At 43.1% G+C, this 21,277-nt stretch overlaps 1 protein-coding gene across 4 annotated transcripts in view; it reads right to left on the minus strand.

The window, feature by feature from the left end:
- The window catches only part of LOC136884461 (uncharacterized), a 196,892-nt gene that overhangs the window by 84,769 nt on the left and 90,846 nt on the right, over nucleotides 1-21,277 (minus strand). The window contains exon 1 of one of the 4 annotated variants that reach the window (XM_067156649.2): nucleotides 14,882-15,054. The exons of the other annotated variants lie outside the window; for them this stretch is intronic. The gene's annotated coding sequence lies outside the window, so the exon portion shown is untranslated. Of the gene's footprint in view, nucleotides 1-14,881; nucleotides 15,055-21,277 lie in introns of those variants that run through there. 4 annotated transcript variants of the gene reach the window in all.

Below are 21,277 nucleotides of genomic sequence, written 5' to 3' on the forward strand. Positions count from 1 at the left end.
GGGTTCCCGGGTTCGATTCCCGGCAGGGTCAGGAATTTTAACCATAATTGGTTAATTTCGCTGGCACGGGGGCTGTGTGTATGTGTTGTCTTCATCATTTTCATCCTCACCACGACGCGCAGGTCACCTACGGGAGTCAAATCGAAAGACCTGCACCTGGCGAGCCGAACATGTCTTCGGACACTCCCGGCACTAAAAGCCACACGACATTTCATTTTTCTTTTTTCAATTCTAAACCTGTTCGCAGTACTCCCCCTGTGGGTGGGGGTGGTAGAATAACACCCAGGATAGCCCCTGCCTGTCGTAAGAGGCGACTAACAGGGGCCACAGGGCCTCTTAATTTGGGAGCGTGGTTTGACGTCCTGGCATTGCTTCCACTTACTTGTGCCAGGCTCGTAACTTTCATCTATCCTATCCGACCTCTTGTTCTTTTCCGACCCCGACGGTATTAGAGCACTCGCGGCCTAGGACCCCTTCCATTGTTTCTCTCTGATTAGTGCTGTATAGAGGATGGTTGCCTAGTTGTACTTCCTCTTAAAACAGTAATCAACACCACTACTCTCCGCAGTGCTCATATGGAGTGAGGGCATATGACGCTGTAGATGGCGACTCGTCCGTCGGATGGAGACGTTAAGCCTTGAGCAGACCCCTTGGTGCTATTCGACAGGAATAGGCTATGTGGCGATAACCTTTGCCTCTGAAGTACAGTAGATCCGAATGCCTCAACTGCATACAGCAGTACTAATCCTTTCTCAGAATCTGGGATGACCAGGTACCTTTCATTGGTCAGAGTTTCTAACAAATTCCATGCAATCTTGAAACGAAATCTAGGGTATTCAAGCTCTGTATCTGTTGGCAAGATCGTTCCCCCAAACCCTCACTTCACCCAAACACCGAACCATCTTTTCCGTTAATGTAGGTAGATTTGCATTAAGTGTGTTTGTGTATATTTTGTGGGAGTGCAAAAATCACGGTTTCGTATAAACCCCCAGTCAATTCAGAGATTTAGAAACAATACTGGCTCTAAAACTTACCCAAACCTAGGTGGATTTTATATATGAAGTTCGGGAAGAATACATCGAGTAGTGTTCAGGTTATAAGAACTCAAACACCAAAGCTAAAAAAAATATGCAGATGGTCATTATTACACCTGAAACGGATAAATGAATGAAAATTTCGCCAAATAGTCAATGTATAGACACGTGGTCGTTACCATTTTATTTACACTGACTGACAGAGCAAATGCAACACCAAGAAGAAGTGGTATGAAAGGGATGAAAGTTGGGGAAAAAACAGAGACGGCACGGACGAATAATTGATGTTTATTTCAAACCGATATGCAGGTTACACAATGCGCACGGCATCGACTCAGTAGGATGTAGGACCACCGCGAGCGGCGATGCACGCAGAAACACGTCGAGGTACAGAGTCAATAAGAGTGCGGATAGTGTCCTGAGGGATGGTTCTCCATTCTCTGTGAACCATTTGCCACAGTTGGTCGTCCGTACGAGGCTGGGGCAGTGTTTGCAAACGGCGTCCAATGAGATCCCACACGTGTTCGATTGGTGAGAGATCCGGAGAGTACGCTGGCCACGGAAGCATCTGTACACCTCGTAGAGCCTGTTGGGAGATGCGAGCAGTGTGTGGGCGGGCATTATCCTGCTGAAACAGAGCATTGGGCAGCCTCTGAAGGTACGGGAGTGCCACCGGCCGCAGCACATGCTGCACGTAGCGGTGGGCATTTAACGTGCCTTGAATACGCACTAGAGGTGACGTGGAATCATACGCAATAGCGCCCCAAACCATGATGCCGCGTTGTCTAGCGGTAGGGCGCTCCACACTTACTGCCGGATTTGACCTGTCTCCACGCCGACGCCACACTCGTCTGCGGTGACTATCACTGACAGAACAGAAGCGTGACTCATCGGAGAACACGACGTTCCGCCATTCCCTCATCCAAGTCGCTCTAGCCCGGCACCATGCCAGGCGTGCACGTCTATGCTGTGGAGTCAATGGTAGTCTTCTGAGCGGACGCCGGGAGTGCAGGCCTCCTTCAACCAATCGACGGGAAATTGTTCTGGTCGATATTGGAACAACCAGGGTGTCTTGCACATGCTGAAGAATGACGGTTGACGTGGCGTGCGGGGCTGCCACCGCTTGGCGGCGGATGCGCCGATCCTCGCGTGCTGACGTCACTCGGGCTGCGCCTGGACCCCTCGCACTTGCCACATGTCCCTGCGCCAACCATCTTCGCCACAGGCACTGCACCGTGGACACATCCCTATGGGTATCGGCTGCGATTTGACGAAGCGACCAACCTGCCCTTCTCAGCCCGATCACCATACCCCTCGTAAAGTCGTCTGTCTGCTGGAAATGCCTCCGTTGACGGCGGCCTGGCATTCTTAGCTATACACGTGTCCTGTGGCACACGACAACACGTTCTACAATGACTGTCGGCTGAGAAATCACGGTACGAAGTGGGCCATTCGCCAACGCCGTGTCCCATTTATCGTTCGCTACGTGCGCAGCACAGCGGCGCATTTCACATCATGAGCATTCCTCAGTGACGTCAGTCTACCCTGCAATTGGCATAAAGTTCTGACCACTCCTTCTTGGTGTTGCATTTGCTCTGTCAGTCAGTGTATATAGATTTCACACACTGATATTACATAAAAACCCGGGCGCAAATCATGAGCAATGATTTTGAGTGGAAAGGAGTTGTTAAAATCTGTTCGTCGTGCAGTTCGTCTTTCAGCCTTTCGTTAAGTAGGACGACCGGATTTTCTTTTGTCATGCAGAAGAGTATATTTTTTGCTGCATGCATAAAACATCGTAAGCTTACGTAAACGAAATGAAAATTACTACCTTTATAGCCTACAGAGCAGCAACATGGTTTCAAAATATTAGTCCTGCATGTGCGCCAATAAGGTATTAAACTGAAACACATTAAAATAATGACTCACCATTAATACTTCTGATTTTTCCTTCAGATCATCTTTTTTTTTTAATGTCACACCGATACGGCGATAGGATAGGAAAGGACTAGGAGTGGAAAGGAAAATGCCGTGGCTTCAATTATGGTACAGCCCCAACATCTGCCCGGTGTGGAAACGGGAAACCACAGAAAACCATCTTCAGGGCTGCTGAAAGTGGGGATCGAACCCACTATCTCCCGGCTCCATGGCTAAATGGTTAGCGTGCTGGCCTTTGGTCACATGGGTTCCGGGTTCGATTCCCGGCAGGGTCGGGAATTTTAACCATCATTGGTTAATTTCTCTGGCACGGGGGCTGGGTGTATGTGTCGTCTTCATCATCAATTCACCCCATCACAACGCGCAGGTCGCCTACGGGAGTCAACTAAAAAGACCTGCACCTGGCGAGCCTAACATGTCCTCGGACACTCCCGGCACTAAACGCCATACGCCATTTCATCTCCCGAATGCAGGCTCACACCTGCGTGACCCTAACCGCACGGCCAACTCGCTCAGATCATCCTTTCTTGCTAGCCTAAATTCTTCACAGGTCGAATTTCACTTTCTTTCTCTTGTTCGAGAGTAGACACCAGCATCTGACTTTGCGTGATAATGTTTAACATTGTGGTATGGCCATAAAAGTTCCAATTAAATTCCCTTTAGTTCTTCTGAATATATATATTACAAGAAACTGTGTGATATCAGTTTCGTGTGTTTTAACAGATACACCAAGTAGAAAGGGTTGCGATTAACATTATTTTATGATTTTCAAGTAAGAGTCTTAGAAAGGTTGTCTTCTTAACATGTTCCTCACGACACTGTCTTAAAAATAAAGTTTAACACACCGTCAAAAGGATTTTCAAACTTGACTCCCTTCATCAAAAACAGCCTCATCAAATGTTGTCAAGTCCTTAGAAAGGAAAAATCCCTATAAGGGCATTGACAAATCACCCCTAATGCCAAACTATCCCTCCCCAGCATCTCTAATTTCAAACCTGATTACAGAGTTCCTTCACCGAAAATGACGAGTTTACGTATTTAAGATTCATAGGGTAGTTAAATGATGTCACTGTCCGTTTGTCCAACCCTTGTCTCGCTTCTGTACGGGGTCGGGTATGAAGTGAGATGAATCTGTCGTGGCAGGTTTTATGACCGGATGCCCTTCCTGACGTAAACTTCATCAGAGAAGTCAATGATATGAAATGACAGTAGGAAGGGAGAGGCGGGCTCAGTGGCTCAGACGGTTGAGGCGGTGGCCTTCTGACCCCAACTTGGCAGATTCGATCCTCGCTCAGACCGGTGCTATTTGAAGGTGCTCAAATACGCCAGCCTCGTGTCGGTAGATTTACTGGCACCTCGGCGTATCCGAAAACCGTAAAAGAGTAGTTAGAGGGACGTAAAGCTATTATTATTATTATTATTATTATTATTATTATTATTATTATATTAGGAAGGGAGAGGGTGAAACCCGGTGCCGGCACATAGCCTACTCCTCTCGAATAGCGCCAAGTCCGCATAAGGCTTAACGTCGCCGTCCGAATCTCCAACAGCGTCACATGCCCTCACTCCATATGAGCACTGCGGAGAGGTTTGGAATTTAATCCAGGCTTTTGGCACGCAATCTAGTGATTAGAAATTGTATACCACCACCTCCCCTACCCTGCCGGCCAACATTCTGATAGCGAAAAGTTTGTCGACCAACGGGACTCGAACCGCTAACCACGGTGACAGGCCGCTTATACTTCAACGCTTTAACGATCATGGCCACCAGGCGTAGGGTAGTTATGGGACCTTTCTGTTTAAATTTTAGTATAATTAAAAAGAGTGTCTGATGACCCTAGGTACACCCAAGGTGTTCTTAACTTGGGAGCGTGTGTAGGCAATCACGGGGCCCTCAGATGAGTCCTGACATTGTTTCCACTTGTGCCAGGCTCCTCACCTATCCAATCCGACTTCCCTTGGTCAACTCTTGTTCTTTTCCGACCCCGACGACATTAGGTTACGAGGCCTAGGGAGTCTCAGGACAGCCACCGTTGGGGTTCTTCCCAATGCACAACTTAGCTCGATAGCTGCAGCTGCTTAAGTGCGGCCAGTATCCAGTATTCGGGAGATAGTGGGTTCGAACTCCACTGTCAGCAGCCCTGAAGATGGTTTTCCGTGGTTTCCCATTTTGACACCAGGCAAATGCTGGGACTGTACCTTAATTAAGGCCACGGACGCTTCCTTCCCACTCCTAGCCCTTTTCTATTCCATCGTCGCCGTAAGACCTATCTGTGTTGGTGCGACGTTAAGCAGCTGGAAAAAAAAGCACTAATTACTGTATTTTTGAAAGTCCTGATAACGAGGAACGATGACGAATGGTGCAAGTATTCGAATAAGCTCACGAAGTAGTTAGGTCCTGGGAAATGCGCCTACTGATTCACAAGACGGGAACGTAGATAAAGCGTTCCTCAAACTCGCTGGACCCAGGGGAAGAGTGTCTCCCACAGCTGTGCCCTTGTGTAAGGTCAAACACGGGCGAGCTGCTAATAAAGCAAGAGGGGGCGCTAGCAGGCGAGTTGTAGGATGATTTCCTGCCCAGGACCAGCTGCTGGAACACAGACACCTTTCCACCTTAGTTAAAGGGCGCGCAACCCTCATTCTTAATAAGACAATGAAAACAGTCACAAGTCACTTTGGTACACCGGGCCACTGAGTACCACAGGGAATTTTTAATTTGCAGTAATTTTGTTCGCATCCCGTATAGTTTCTTACCTTCGTGACTTTTCTTTGACTTCGCACTCTATCAGCTCGTGCAGTAACTCTTAACAAGTGACGACTGTTTGTCTGTCAAAACATATGTTTGGAGCATAGAGTTCCCCAGTGTACAGTTAATGAAACTTCATATCTTTGTGGCCAGTTTGGTTTTTCAAATCTTTTTTAACATGTACCTTTCTGTTAACAGAGTTTTAAAATCGCTTGCCTTGAAATGAAATGTCGTATGGCTTTTAGTGCCGGGATATCCCAGGACGGGTTCGGCTTGCCCGGTGCAGGTCTTTCTATTTGACTCCCGTAGGCGACCTGCGCGTCGTGATGAGTATGAAATAATGATGAAGACAACACATACACCGAGCCCCCGTGCCATTGGAATTAACCAATTAAGGTTAAAATCCCCGACCCGACCGGGAATCGAACCCGGGACCCTCTGAAGCGAAGGCCAGGACGCTGACCCCTGGTATGAAAATGGGTAACACGGAAAACCATCTTCAGGGCTGCCGACAGTGGGGTTTGAACTCACTATCTCCCAGATGCAAGCACACAGCTGCGCGACGCTAACCACACGGCCAACTCCCCCGGTTTTGAAATAAACGTTTTTGAAGATGATGTGATAGAATATGCATTTTCCTTTCGTGCTACAGATGAACTTATTTTCACGTTGGCAGACGAATTAATGATATCCTGGGTATGACGAGAACTGGAAATCCCATAAACACGCAGAGGAATCCGCCTTTCTATTGCTTAAAAATGATATTTCCGATGTTTTATGATTTTAAAATATAGGGATAAGCGTCTTAAAAAAAAAAAAAAAAAAGGTGTCTTACTAACATGTTCCCCACGACACTGTCTTAAAAATAAAAGTTAAACACACCGTCAAAAGGATTTTCACACCAACGCCAGTCTCAGGTATTGTCCAAAAGTCTAAAATCAGTATTATTTGCAGTGAACGAAATACATTCCTATCCAAAATCCATATGCTGGAGTTGTGCCGAAATTGTGCATTGTGGACTAAAAAGTTAGATTTTTTAAATGTGACTTTTTCATATTATTCCATTACCAGCGATTAGGAAGCTGTTCTAATTCGCAAATTATATATATTAAAGTATTGAAAATTATCCACTTCACTAATTTCGTTACATTTTAATTTTGGTTTTTTTGTTTTGCAAGTTGCTTTACGTTGCACCGACACAGATAGGTATTATGCCGACGATGGGACAGACAAGGCCTAGGAATGGGAAGGAAGCGGCCGTGGCCTTTATTAAGGTACAGCCCCAGCATTCGCCTGGTGTGAAAATGGGAAACCACGGAAAACCATCAACAGGGCTGCCGACAGTGGGGTTCGAACCCACTAATCTCCCGGATCCGAGCTCACAGCTGCGCGCTCCTAACCGCACGGCCAAGCCCGAAGTTACATTTTAAAATAAATCCTAAGTGTGAATGTGTAAAATGAATGTTTCTTTTGTGGAGTAGGCCTACTCAGTGGTGCTCCGCTGAAAGGCTCCAGGATTAAAGGACGCGCAACCCTCATTTTCTACGAGAGCAGAGTCTTCTTATCGAAGAATAAAAACACCGTTACCAAGTCACTTTGAAGTTTTATTAAATGATTCATTTCACAACGCGTTTCGGAGAATCTGCTCTATCGTTCTTACACTGGACAAACTGGCAGGGATTTGACATCAGACTGCAAGAACACCTGGCGGCACTTCGTCTAACTATGCATGATACATCAGCAGTTGCTGCACACCTGCCATGTATACAGAATTCTTTCACCAGTTTTCACACAAATCAAAAAATGGATAAAACTGAACAATTTAGAACCACTAGAAATTTACAGACATCAATTAACAGATCCACAACACATATTCAATGATGAAACAAAATGAATATTTAAAAATCGCGTTAATCTTGAACAACAACTGTATAGCCTATTTCTGAAACGACACAGATACTTCATAGCTGACCCTAAACAGATGTAGTAATTAATTTGCAGTGATTGGAAGAGTACAAGGACAAAAGCAATTGGCCTCGATTACAGTTACTTGAGGAATATTTTACGGTACGCAATTGCAAATTACGTTTTCATCACGTAATCAATATTAAATTATTTTACAGGACGCCAGTCTTAAAAGGAAATCAGTGAATTTTTCGCACGGAACTCGAATATTACAAATGTTTATAAGGAAAATATATTACTTCACCGGGCGAGTTGGCCATGCGATTAGGGGTGCACAGCTGTGAGCTCGCATTCGGGAGATAGTAGGTTCGAACCCCGCGGTCGACAGCCCTGAAGATGGTTTTCCGTTTCCCATTTTCACACCACGCAAATGCTGGGGCTGTACATTAAGGCCATGGCCGCATCCTTCCCCACTCCTAGCCCTTTCCTATCCCATTGTCGCCCTAAGACCTATATGTCGGTGAGACGTAAAATAAAAAAAAAAAAAAAAAACACAGTGTGTTTCAACCCGTGTCGCCGTGGCTTACTTTCTATGCCGGGATTCTGTTATTTTGGAAGTCCCTGCTCAAATCCCTCCCCTGGCGAAGAATTTTCCTTCGATGGTGCTCTAAAACCGGTCTAAAGCCACGTGCAGATATAGCAACACCGCCTCGCATAGCCCAGATTAAACTTATTTGCCATTTGTTGTTCATGCTTCCTGTCGTTCGCATTTAATTGAAATCACCCGCTACAATCACGTTCCTTAACGTATCGTTTCCCACATAGCTGATTATACAATAATTCCGAATCAGCGTCTGCGTCATGCTTCCAGGTCTGTACACTCCAAAAACACCAAGATGCCTATTATCTGTAGAGACCGGGTGAGTTGGCCGTGCGGTTAAAGGCACACAGCTGTGAGCTTGCATCCGGGAGATAGTGGTTTAGAACCCCACTGTCGGCAGTCCTGAAGATGTTTTTCCGCGGTTTCCCATTTTCACACCAGAGAAATGCCGGGGCTGTACCTTAATTAAGGCCACGGCCCCTTCCTTCCCACTCTCAGCCCTTTCCTATCCTATCGTCGCCATAAGACCTATCTGTGTCGGTGCGACGTAAAGCCACTAGCAAAAAAAAAAACAACAACACATATCTGTAGAGATAAGCCTTACGCCTAAAATTTCATATTTCTCATCTTTAACTTTTTCGTAGCTTACAAATTCTTCTTTCACTAGAATGAATACTCCCCTCCCACCATTCCTATAATAGCTCTGCGATAAACACTATAGTTCCGTGAGAAAATGTCTGCATGCATTACATAATTTCTCAGCTATGATACAACTCCTATTACAACATCTGGTAACTACACAGGGAGCCCCAGGAGGAATTATCAATATTCAGGGAAATGACAGGAAAGTTCATTTGAAACAAAAATCTTTACATGGACATATTATGACCTATTTCTAAATTGTTTCCGAGACAGAACACATTTAATGTACATTTGTTTTTGGGCTAGCGGCGCGCACGTATGTGTCTTACCCACCCAATCCCCTTGTGAGTGGGGGCGGTGGAATAACACCCACGGTATCCCTTGCCTGTTGTAAGAGGCGACTAAAAGAGGCCCCACGGGTTATCAACTTGGAAGCGTGGGTTGGCGACCACAGGGCCCTTAGCTGAGTCCTGGCATTGCTTCCACTTACAAGAGCCTCCCTTGGTCACCTCTTGTTTTTTTCCGACCCCGACAGTATTAGAGCACTCGATGCCTAGGGAGTCTTTCATTTCACGCCCTTTGTGACCCTTGTCTTCCTTTGGCCGAAATCTTAATTTTTTGAAGTGTCGGATCCCTTCCATTCTTTTTTCTCTGATTAGCATTATACAGAGTGTCCCAATAAAATGTATACACACTTTGACATTCATAACAACCATGTTTTTTGTCTTCTTTTCAGTGTGGCTGCATAAAATAATGGCTAGAGTCAGACTGAACTTTGAGGAAAGAAAACTCATTATAAAGTGCTACTGGAAGACAGAACGTAAGTGATGTGCAAAGACTATTTAGAATGGAGTTTCGAAGCGATTCAGCAACGAGACTCAATTACTCGTTAGAGAGATAAGTTTAAGGAGGAAAGAACTGTTAAGGATGTCCATAAGAGCCATTTCCGTTGACCACGATCATCCACCAGCCCCACAAGAAAAAGAAGTCATGGCGCGATTTCAGCAATCGCCTAGAGAGTCTATTTGGCAAGCAGCTTGCGAGACAGGACTTCCAAAATCGAGCGTCCATCGCATTTTGGAGCGTGTCAATGGAGAATTTTATTCCTACATTAGTCCACGGTCTTAATGAAGATGATTATAACAGGAGAATTGAATTTTGTGAGTGGTACCAAGCAAAATCTGTAGAGGACAATCAATATCCATACAATGTTGTTTGGAGTGATGAGGCTACGTTCAATTTAAATGGTTCCATTATTCGTCACAATTGCACCTACTGGGCAGCTAACAATCTTCATGTGACAGTGTGGTTTGTCAGCATTTGGTTTAATTGGACCTTTCTTTTTTTATGATAGGCCTACCGTTAATGGTGCAAATTACCTCAATTTGCTACAATAATACGCTATGCCACAAATGCAAGAGATGCTTAGGAATAAAGAATGGTACTTCCAGTAGGACAGAGCACCTTCCCACTACCATCGGGATGTGAGGGCCTATCTTGACGGCCACCTGCCAAACAGATTGGTAGAACGAAGAGGAAGTATCAAGTACGATACCCTCCACGCTCACCGGATTTGATCCCTATGAAATTTTTTCTGTGGGGGTATATTAAACACAATGTTTACACCACAAAACCAGCTACAATCAATGAGTTGAGAGCAGCCACGGAAAGAGAATGCGCCGAAATACCAACTGAAATAATTAGGAACGTTTTGGATTCAATCAATCAGAGTTATCACCTGTGCTTGGACCACAATTGCCAACAATTTGAACACTTTCGATAACTGGCTGGTTTCTACATTTGTTCACATTATTTTGATTTTTGAAACTTTTTTGTATTATAATAATTATTAGTGATATAGTCATTTAAAGAGTGTATACATTTTATTGGGACACCAATCATCATCACCACCACCACCACTTAACCATCCAAACTCTTTGAGGGTGCAGTAAGCCGCCTTGTACTGGTACTAGGACTACGCTGTACGTGTTGCTGTTCCTGCACAGGGTTTTGAACTACACGTTCAGAAGAAAAATGGGAACTGGGAAGAATACCAGTTTCACGCAATCACTTACAATTGATCTGCATTAAGGGCTGTCACCAAGTGGCAGATTGCTTATAACTAGCTAACTTGGTCTTTTCTAAAATAAAGGTCTGACACCGTTGTTAGCAGGTTCGAGTGCCAGTGGTCGAAAGAAAAATATAATAATGTTGCTGGCTTTACGTCCCAGTAACTACTTTATGGTTTAAGGAGACGCCGAGGTGCCGGAATTTAGTCCCGCAGGTCTTATATTACGTGCCAGTAAATCCACCGACACAAAGCTGACGTATTTGAGCACGTTCAAATACCACCGGACTGAGCCAGGATCGAGCCTGCCAAGTTGGAGTCTGAAGACCAGCATCTCAACCGTCTGAGCCACTTAGCCTGGATGAAAAAAAAAAAAAAATCACCATCAGAATGTTGGCCGGCAGGGTAGGAAAGTTGGTGGTAGACAGTTAATCACTAGATTGCATGCCAAAAGCCGGGATTCAAATCCAAACCTTTTCTCAGTGTTCAAATTGAATGAGGGGATATGATGCTGTTGATGGTGATTCGGCCGTTGGATGGCGATGTAAAGCATTGAGCAGACCCCTTGGTATTATTCGAGAGGAGTAGGCTACGTGCCGCGACCGGGTTTCATCTCTCCCTACTTCATTATCATAATCCCACATCCAGACGCGCAGGCCGCCCAAGGGAGTCAGGTACCTGCACCAGGCAAGCCGAACATGTCCTCGGACACTCCTGGTATTAATAGGACACGATAAATAAGTAGGCCTAAGTCGTAAATAATTTCAGAGAATTAGGATCTTTTTTATTGCTAGTGACATTACGTCACACAGGTCTTAAGGCGACGATGGAATAGGAAAGGGCTAGGAATGGGAAGAAAGCGGCCCTGGTCTTAAAGTACAGCCCCAGCATTTGCCTGGTGTGAAAATGGGAAACCACGGAAAACCATCTTCAGAGCTGCCGACAGTGGGATTCGAACCCACTATCTCCCGGATGCAAGCTCAGGGCCGCGCGCCTCTAACCGCATTGGCAACTCGCCCGGTAAAGACGTAAACGCATCACCATGTTTCGTATTGTAAAACGAGCTTCCCCCAGAAGTGTTATGTAAAATAGGGGCAGTAGCTGCTTCTAGGACTTATTGAAATGGCATTGCACTTCGTTTAGCTTACCTTATCTTGGGTGATGACAACTTATCAAATGACAATTTGCTTGTAAACGCCGGTCGCATCCGGCACGGTTCAAGATTGTGCGGTCGCTAGTGGCACGGGTCGCATGCGGCACGGTCGCATCCGGCACGGTTCAAGATTGTGAGGTCGCTAGTGGCACGGGTCGCATGCGGCACGGTTAAAGATTATGCGGTCGCTAGTGGCATGGGACGCATGCGGCACGGTCGCATCTGGCACGCCACCGCGTATTCAACGGGCTAGTTTAATGGCAGTAAGACATCCCGAGCAAAGAGGTTGAAAACAACGAGGTAGGGTAGGCTAGGCTAGAATAAAACTTCGAGACATACGTGCGCGCAAATAGCCCCAAAACAAATGCGCATTATAAGTGTTCCACCTCGGAAACCATTCGGAACAGGGAATATATCCATATGAAGTCTTTTGCTTCAAATGATCTTTCCTGTCATATCCCTGAATATTGACCATTCCTCCTGAGACACACTGTATATCTATTAAATTGCTTAATTCTATTCCTTTCTTTACAATACTTGTACAGTTCAACACTAACTTTTTTATGTCATCCCTACTTGACTTCCAGCTCCCTATTCAACCCCGTTTCCCTGAGTGTACCGCCCATTTGAACTGGCCCGCAAAGCTATAATATTACCTAACTTCAGGAGCTGGCAAAATGACAAAACAATCCTATGACATGTCGTAAATTTTGTCTGGTTTTCTCTTCACAATGCGCAGATTTTTGTTCTTTCTTTTATTTGTGCTGATTATGTTCTATCATAGATGACAAGTTGGAAAGAGAAGGAGGGGCTTTTCGAATAATTGGATTTCCAAAGGTAAATTACCAAGAGCGAGTTCTTTCCTTTCTGAGTTACATCACGGTCTCGCGCCTGTACTGTGATCAGCAGATCATAGCATTCGCCTTCAGCAGATTGATGATGACTGGAGGAAATTACCCTTCGTCAACATCAATGATATTAAAGCTTGCTATGAAATAAATGAAGTTTGGGCTAGGTTCCAGGAGGTGAAAAACACGTTTGGTGAATGAGAGTTTCCCGGACTTCCAGAATTTGCACTCTTGTTTTCTCATTCCCTCACTCGAATGCTGATTGTGAAAGAATATTCAGCACTATTAATCTCAGTGAAGTCAAATTCTGGAATAGGCTAATTACTTCTACGATGAATGTATGCTTACTGGTCAGTCAGTGTGTTCGAATGTACGTGTAAAGATTTCAAACCCTCGGAGGATGACTAAAGCGCAATTGTATAATCAACCAGCAAACTCAAGTACCGATACTTCAGAATCTGCTGTTTCCATAGAAGAAGATGATGAGTTAAATGCACTTCAGTGACTTTATGTCTCATGTTGACTACATCTTTACAAATTACCCCATTCTTACGTAATCTAAATAAAATTATTTTCGTATCCTTAATACTGAATCTCACATATCAGCACAATGACTTACGGTATATTTATTTTCCATCCTAACCTGTTTAACGTGGAGTTGCGGCAGTGGGACACCTAGCTATCGTGTTCTAGGTAATCCGTGGAACGTACAGTTTTACGTGCGGCCCGAACCAGGGGCACTCGACTTTTCCGATATCTCATATTATTAACCACGAATCGAACCAGTCAGCTTCCTCAGAAGCAAGCTGCTCCGTAAATGAGCTATTGCGTCTGTAAAGAGATTTATATCGAATATTTTCGTGGTTATTTAAGTTGTACCATTCTCTCTTGCAAGAATACGATCTTTTTGGTGTTACTGTACGATCCTGGCCGTCTCAGAGGTTAATAAAGGTTATAAATTTGCAAGGATTAAGTAATGCAACTGTGCGGACTAATATAAACATGTCGATTGAATGTCTTCTAATATTGTAAATATACACTGCGCGTAGTGGTTTGAATAGATGGAAGTCTCAGTCCATTGCGGAACAATTAGGACCTTCTGTACTAACAGTTAAATTCTACCCAATGGCACATGTCCACTAGTTGAAGCAGTGTGTAATTGAGCCACAATATAGATTGTAATACATACAGAATTTACTAGAGAGAAATAATTGTATATTATTCATACTTAGACATTTTAGCATTATTTGTTGTAATTACTTGAGAATGTGTTCATTTATTGCCACATAACAATAACATCTGTAACATACCCAGAACCATAGCGCTTGGTCCAATTCAACCACCCATAACGGCACATATTATAATTATTCATACAACTCATATCATTAATATTATGTTGTTCATTAATATAATACGTAATGTTTTGGGTTATTTCGACTAAAATGTGCATTTATTTGACTATGGCTGATGATGACTCCTAGAAGGGCCGAAACTACTAGTTCCAAATGGCTTAATGTAATGTAAATATGAATGGATGAAAACCATAACGGTATAAGTGACATTTTTTTTTAAATGAGTTAAATGCAGGATGTAACTCCGGGAGGATGTATATTTCCACCAGCAAAGAGATACAAGTGATAGCGGTAATATTCTCTAGTGATGGTGGTATAACTACAAATAGCATGCTTTATATGAGTGTTGAAGATGTTTAAATGCCTTTTTCTCTGAATGACCAAAATGCTACTTATACCGTTATGGTTTTCATCCATTCATATATGCATTACAAAAAGAATGTATTGAATAGGTGGAATTTTTTATAAGAATAAATTATATGAATCTCAGAGGTTGGCAACGCTGCTTATATACCCGTTTCACGTTGTTGCTGACCACCCTGTATATCAGAATAATAATATTATGTATTAGTATGACATTAAAACTAGACGAACCTTCATCACAATACCGCTCGCTGGACTTTCTCTCGTGTTACTATAACCAGAAGTGCAGTACATATCCATTTTTATTCCAGCCAAGATCGGCAAGTTCTAATGATCCAAAAAGTATATCCAAATGTTCACTGAGCTATATTTATCGTAATGTTAAGCGCGTGTTGCGGAGTACTCAGAGACTTACACCGTACTAGACCTTGTAGCTGTAAGGTCGAACATATCAGCCTCTACTTATGCAATGCAATGCTATCAGTTGCTGGTGGTGCCGTTGCCGGAAGTAATAGGCCGTTCGTTCGATAAACATTTCCAGTTCCGGGGCAGGCAGTGACATCTTCCACTTGTTACACCATCTACTCACGAAGGAACTGTTCAGATTTCAATGAAACTCGCGTGAATTATCAATGAACTAACTCGTGTACCCGTGCTTCGCTACGGAATTCTCACAAAGACTGGCTTTGTGGTTTTCAAAACTCAAGTCAACATACGTCATTACATTTTTTTTTCTAGTTGCTTTACGTCGCACCGACACAGATAGGTCTTATGGCGACGATGGGACAGGGAAGGGCTAGGAGTGGGAAGGAAGCAGCCGTGGCCTTAATTAAGGTACAGCCCCAGCATTTGCCTGGTGTGAAAATGGGAAACCACGGAAAACCATTTTCAGGGCTGCCGACAGTGGGGTTCGAGCCTACTATCTCCCGAATACTGGACACTGGCCGCACTTAAGCGACTGCAGCTATCGAGCTCGGTACGTCATTACAATGACGTCAGTAGGAATGTAGCGATTAAAAGCAATGTTATCGTATAAAATACTCTATCAAATGAAAAAGCGCACATTTTCTCACTTTTAACGAACAGTACTACGGTGCCGATCTAACAGTCCAAAGTTCCAGCGCTCGAATGACTAGGCTGCAGACTGCCGTAAACACTCCTCTGCCATTATTCCGTAAAGTGTGCACATTGCTAAATTCAATCAGCGCCTCAGAGTGGGGATAGAATAGCTGGAATACTGTGATAGGCCAGTGTGTTACGTACCAGCAGTATCAGAAAATGTATGAACCAGAGGAAAGGCATGCTAAAGAAGAGATCTAACTCCCCATCTACTTCCCGCCAATATTCAGGCAGGCTGTTATACTCTGTACGCAGCAGTAATCCCATATATCGGAAATGAGTGGTAGCAGATGGCACAAAGCACATCACAACAAACTATGGTCAATGTAATGTTATTGTTGATCAAGTTTATGAGCTTTCTATGTTGTAGGCCTTCACATGTAGTTTTCTTTCGACTCTGTGATATTAGGGAGTCTTATAAAATTATTTATAGCGTAGACTGTAGTTCGTTATTCCTCGACTTTACATACCGATTTTCATATTAAATTCTGTTTATCCATTTTCTCGTGACTCGGCGCTAATATGAACTTAGCAACAAAAATCCAAATTCATGAATCTCTCTGTTATCACAGCCGGTACGGTAAAAATGTATAAAATATAAATGATCGGAAACTTAATACTATATAACTTTAGTTATGCAGTATTTATCGATAGGACTACTAATAACGAAATTATTCGAGAATTAAATTTTAGGCCTTCTCATTAACTACCATCTCACTCAGCGCGAATAAAATTATTTATGGCCTAGATTGTAGCGACTTACTCCCGGACTTTACATACCGATTTTCATTAAACTCTCTTCCGCGGTTTTCTCGTGATGCGCGTACAGACAGACAGACAGACAGACAGACAGACAGACAGACAGACATTACGGAAAATTAAAAAGTGCATTTCCTTGTTACTGTGGACACGACCGATACAGATGTACCATTCTTTTTAAATTCTGAGCAATGTACAGACAAAACTAGTATTTTATCTGTATATATATTGTAGATGAAGTCGTGTATACGTTGTGAATAAGATTTTATTAAATTGCATAATACCCGGTTTGGAAAGCCAAGAATAACAGCCGAGAGGATTCATCGTGCTGACCACACGACACCTCGTAATCTGCAGGCCATCGGACTGAGCAGTGGTCGCTTGGTAGGCCATGGCCCTTCATGGCTGTTGCATAATGGCATGGGTATTGAAAAATTAAATTTTAGGCGCCTTCTCCTAAACTACTATTCCATCCAGCGTGAATAACGTTATTTATAGCCTAGACTGCTGGGATACATTCCCGGACTTTACATGCCGATTTTCATTAAATTCTATTCACCCATTTTCTCATGGTTCGGCGTTGATATGGACTTAGCAACAAAAATCGAAATTCATGATATCTCAGTCATCAGAGCCGGTATGGTAAAAATGTATAAGACATAAATGATCGGAAATTTATTTTTATATAACTTTAGTTATGTAGCGTAGTATTTATCGATAGGGCCAATAACACATATTTGAGAATTTTTAGGCCTTCCCCTAAACTACCAGCGTGAATACAATATCCTAGAAAATGGTCTGTTGCTATGGCAACGATAACAGAGATGCCACATTATTAAGGAAGCTATCGCCACGTGGGTTGGCTTGTACGGAACTGTTTGCGCAAGAGTTCAAGACTGGAACATACTAGCGGAATTCATACTACTCCAAACATCTCTTGCTTTGCTTCTGGGAAGGCGAAGAAAGCAACGGTGCAGAAAATGGGTTCATCCCTTGAATCTGAGAAGGTTATCTCAGAGCGATTTCGGTGGTCCACTGCAAGAGTTCGTTTTGCACATGCGGATGAAACCTGAACTGTTTGACACTAAGTTACGATTTGTGTCCTCCTTTACCGACATCTATGCACCTAGCTATCACACTCCATTGAGATGTTTTGGTATGATGTTTTCATAATCTATCATAATGTTCAGAAACATACAAGGACACTGTTTTATCTACGACGGGGATTGTCACTAGCCCGGTCGCCAGCGCTGCGAGCTTGTCTCCCGCCATTTACCGTCAGATTTCATTGCTACAGCATATTTATTTCCACGTATTCTCTTTTGGCACAACATTTTTGTAATTATTTTTTTCCTTTTATCACACATACGAACAAGGATTGTTTTGAAAGAGAATTACAAGTGTTTCGTCAAAATAAGTCATTATATAATACAATGTTTACGTCTGCTCTGATTGGCTGGTTTTTAAAAATTAACCGCAAGAGCTTGGAGTTTGCAATCCCTTAATTTTACAGGCTCACAGTTAAGTTTACGTCGGCGCATTGTGAATGGTTCCATCAGATAACATGGCCGCAAACTTCTAAGTTAACGGTAATTTTCAGTTTACGTTACGTTACGTTTACATTGTGAATGGGGCTTACGTTATTGTCACATGCCTAACAATTTCTGGTGCGATGATACACCAACACCCAAAAAATAGCTGTCGGAGGACTTAAGTGAGCTGTTTTAAAGCTGAGATATGACTAATACCATGACGTCTCTCATGGACACTGATTGATCAACTTTTTAACTTAATTATCACAATTAAGACGGTTCATATTGCAAAGTACTTAGCAACACTCCGTCTCTAATACACAGAGGGCTTTGTTAGCGGATTATGTAACACTGCAATAGCTCTTCACTCTAATAATAACAACATTCCATTCAAATGGACGCTTACTGGAACAGTATCATTATTCTCCAGAAACATTAATGGTATTCTAGGGCACTGAGTATCCCAGAAGATGAACACAATTCTGACATATTACAATTATGTATTACTTGCGGCACAAGATACTCTAGATATTAGGGTTATAAGGAAAAACTGTAAATACTATACAAAATACAAGTGTTAAACTGTTTTCCAGTCATTGACCGGCTCAGGGATGGAATGAATGAAGCAGATATAGGCTATTAATACGATGGGGTCACCACTCCCAAAGTGATTTATTAATGACTGATAGATGCTATGAAATGAGAATGGAGAGTGTTGCTGGAATGAAAGATGACAGGGAAAACCGGAGTACCCGGAGAAAAACCTGTCCCGCCTCCGCTTTGTCCAGCACAAATCTCACATGGAGTGACCGGGATTTGAACCACGGTATCCAGCAGTGAGAGGCCGACGCGCTGCCGTCTGAGCCACGGAGGCTCCACAAGTGTTAAATATATTTCAAAATTTTTATAGACATTCATTATTTAATCATTTTAATAGCTGCCTCTGTGGATCAGTGGTAGAGTGTCGGCCTCCGGACCGCAAGATAGCGAGTTCAAACCCGGCATCGGTGGTCGGATTTTTGAAGGGCGGAAAAAGTCCACTCGACACTTCATGTCATACGATGTCGGCATGTAAATGATCTCTGGTGACACATTTGGTGTTTACCCGACAAAATTCATTAAATCTCAGCCATAGACGCCCAAGAGAGTTTCGGTCTGCCATCTAGTGGGCCTAGAGTTTTTTTTTTTTTTTTTTTTTTTTTGCTAGGGGCTTTACGTCGCACCGACACAGATAGGTCTTATGGCGACGATGGGATAGGAAAGGCCTAGGAGTTGGAAGGAAGCGGCCGTGGCCTTAATTAAGGTACAGCCCCAGCATTTGCCTGGTGTGAAAATGGGAAACCACGGAAAACCATCTTCAGGGCTGCCGATAGTGGGGCTCGAACCTATTATCTCCCGGATGCAAGCTCACAGCCGCGCGCCTCTACGCGCATGGCCAACTCGCCCGGTGGGCCTAGAGTAAAACGGAACGATGAAATTGACGAGCAGACAGCCAGATGGCGTCAAATTGAAATGTATGCACACGGTAGCTGAGGCCATACGATTATTATTATTATTATTATTATTATTATTATTATTATTATTATTATTATTATTATTATTATTATTATTATTGTACCGGTTGGTACACCCCGACCCCGCAAATTTAAGTTGTGCGCCTAAAAAATATCCCCTACAGGAGAAACTCTGAACTTTAAAATCTGTATTAAATCAAAGGTTTCTTGGAAGATGTCACTACTGTAAATTTTGAAGTGTTCTGAACTATGTCTATTTCGATTTGTGTTTGTTTGCTCCGTAGCAAGAAGTGTGGACATTCTCTTCTAGATGTCACTACATAAAAACTATAACTGTGCACCCTGGTGCGAAGTGAACGAACTGTTTTTGAAGAAATTTTGTATCCATAAGTTTGTTCCTTGTTAAATTTCTTTCATTTTTTGGGTTGGCAATATTGATCTCTGTTTCCGAAAGTTTTAAATTCAGCCAATCCTAAATTTTCTAAATTAATTTTCCTCCAATCCTAGATTTCTTCTTCAGTTTTGACATGTAATCTTTAGCCGACCAATAAAAAGGTAGTGGGCGGGACTGTTTTATTCACGAAAGGTCTCGAATTTTCCCCGAGCGTATAAAACTGCTGAGGTTCATGGCTCGTCGCCACTTCATCGACAACTTGCTTAGTGTGTGATTATGTAGCAGGGGGTGGGAAGCGCCTCTTTCTTCGGGCAGCAGTTCATCAACAAGGTAATGGCCGTTTAAGAACTTTATTTCTTGCTAGCTCAGCAGTTTTAACCCGCGGGGAAGGTTCGAATCCTTTTCAATGTAAACCTTTCTATATTCATGTAAATTAACCTCAATTTGGGTTAACCCTCTCGAACTCCCACTTATGTTGTTTTGAGGTGACTGCATTTTCATAACCGATTTTCTTCTCTTCTTAATGTAATAAATTATTCTTCTACGAGTCACCTCCCTAGTATGGGATTAGCCCTGTATAACTGGCCGAGTGCCCCCTAGGTTTTAAGAAGTTTCATGTAGGAGTGCAAGCTACACCTCCAGTCAATTTTTTTTTTTGGGGGGGGGGGCATTTAATTAACCCAAAATTTTGTTTTCTTCATGTGAAGGCCCTGTAGGTTGGGTACAAGATACCCCTGTTTCACTGTATGCGTGCCTTAAGGGCAGTTAGGAGTGAAGTTTGTTGTGGCCTTGATAGGCTTGTAAAATTGAGAACGGGACTGCTCTTTCCAAATTTGATCTCTGCGTGCCTCTAGGAGGCTTGACATTCTAATTAGGGGCAATTGCTCCTTGGTATGAAGGGGTTTTCTGCCCTTTGGAAATTTGAGGTTGTGAGCTGAGGGCTCAAGGAATGTAAAACGGGGCTCGAAGCCCCAAAACTTGTAACGACTGTAATCTATAATTTCTTAATTTGTTGATTTGCTACTTGGTACCTGTTACACTTTTGTTATTTGTTGTCATTTGTTGATTTTGAAAAGAAAGTATAACCTTTGTTAAAGTTTTAAACTAACTTTAATTTTGTAGTTGAGACCTATTCCAACCCGCACCTTCTTTCACCTCTGCTTTCCACGGATAACTCCGTAACAATTATTATTATTATTATTATTATTATTATTATTATTATTATTATTTTAATGTTGAAAACATATCTTAGCAGACAAATTAGGGGTCCCCATACTACCCCAAAAAAAAACCGTAAAAATTGAGCAGT

This window comes from Anabrus simplex, chromosome 12 (assembly GCF_040414725.1).
Source record: "Anabrus simplex isolate iqAnaSimp1 chromosome 12, ASM4041472v1, whole genome shotgun sequence".
Lineage (NCBI taxonomy): Eukaryota > Metazoa > Arthropoda > Insecta > Orthoptera > Tettigoniidae > Anabrus > Anabrus simplex.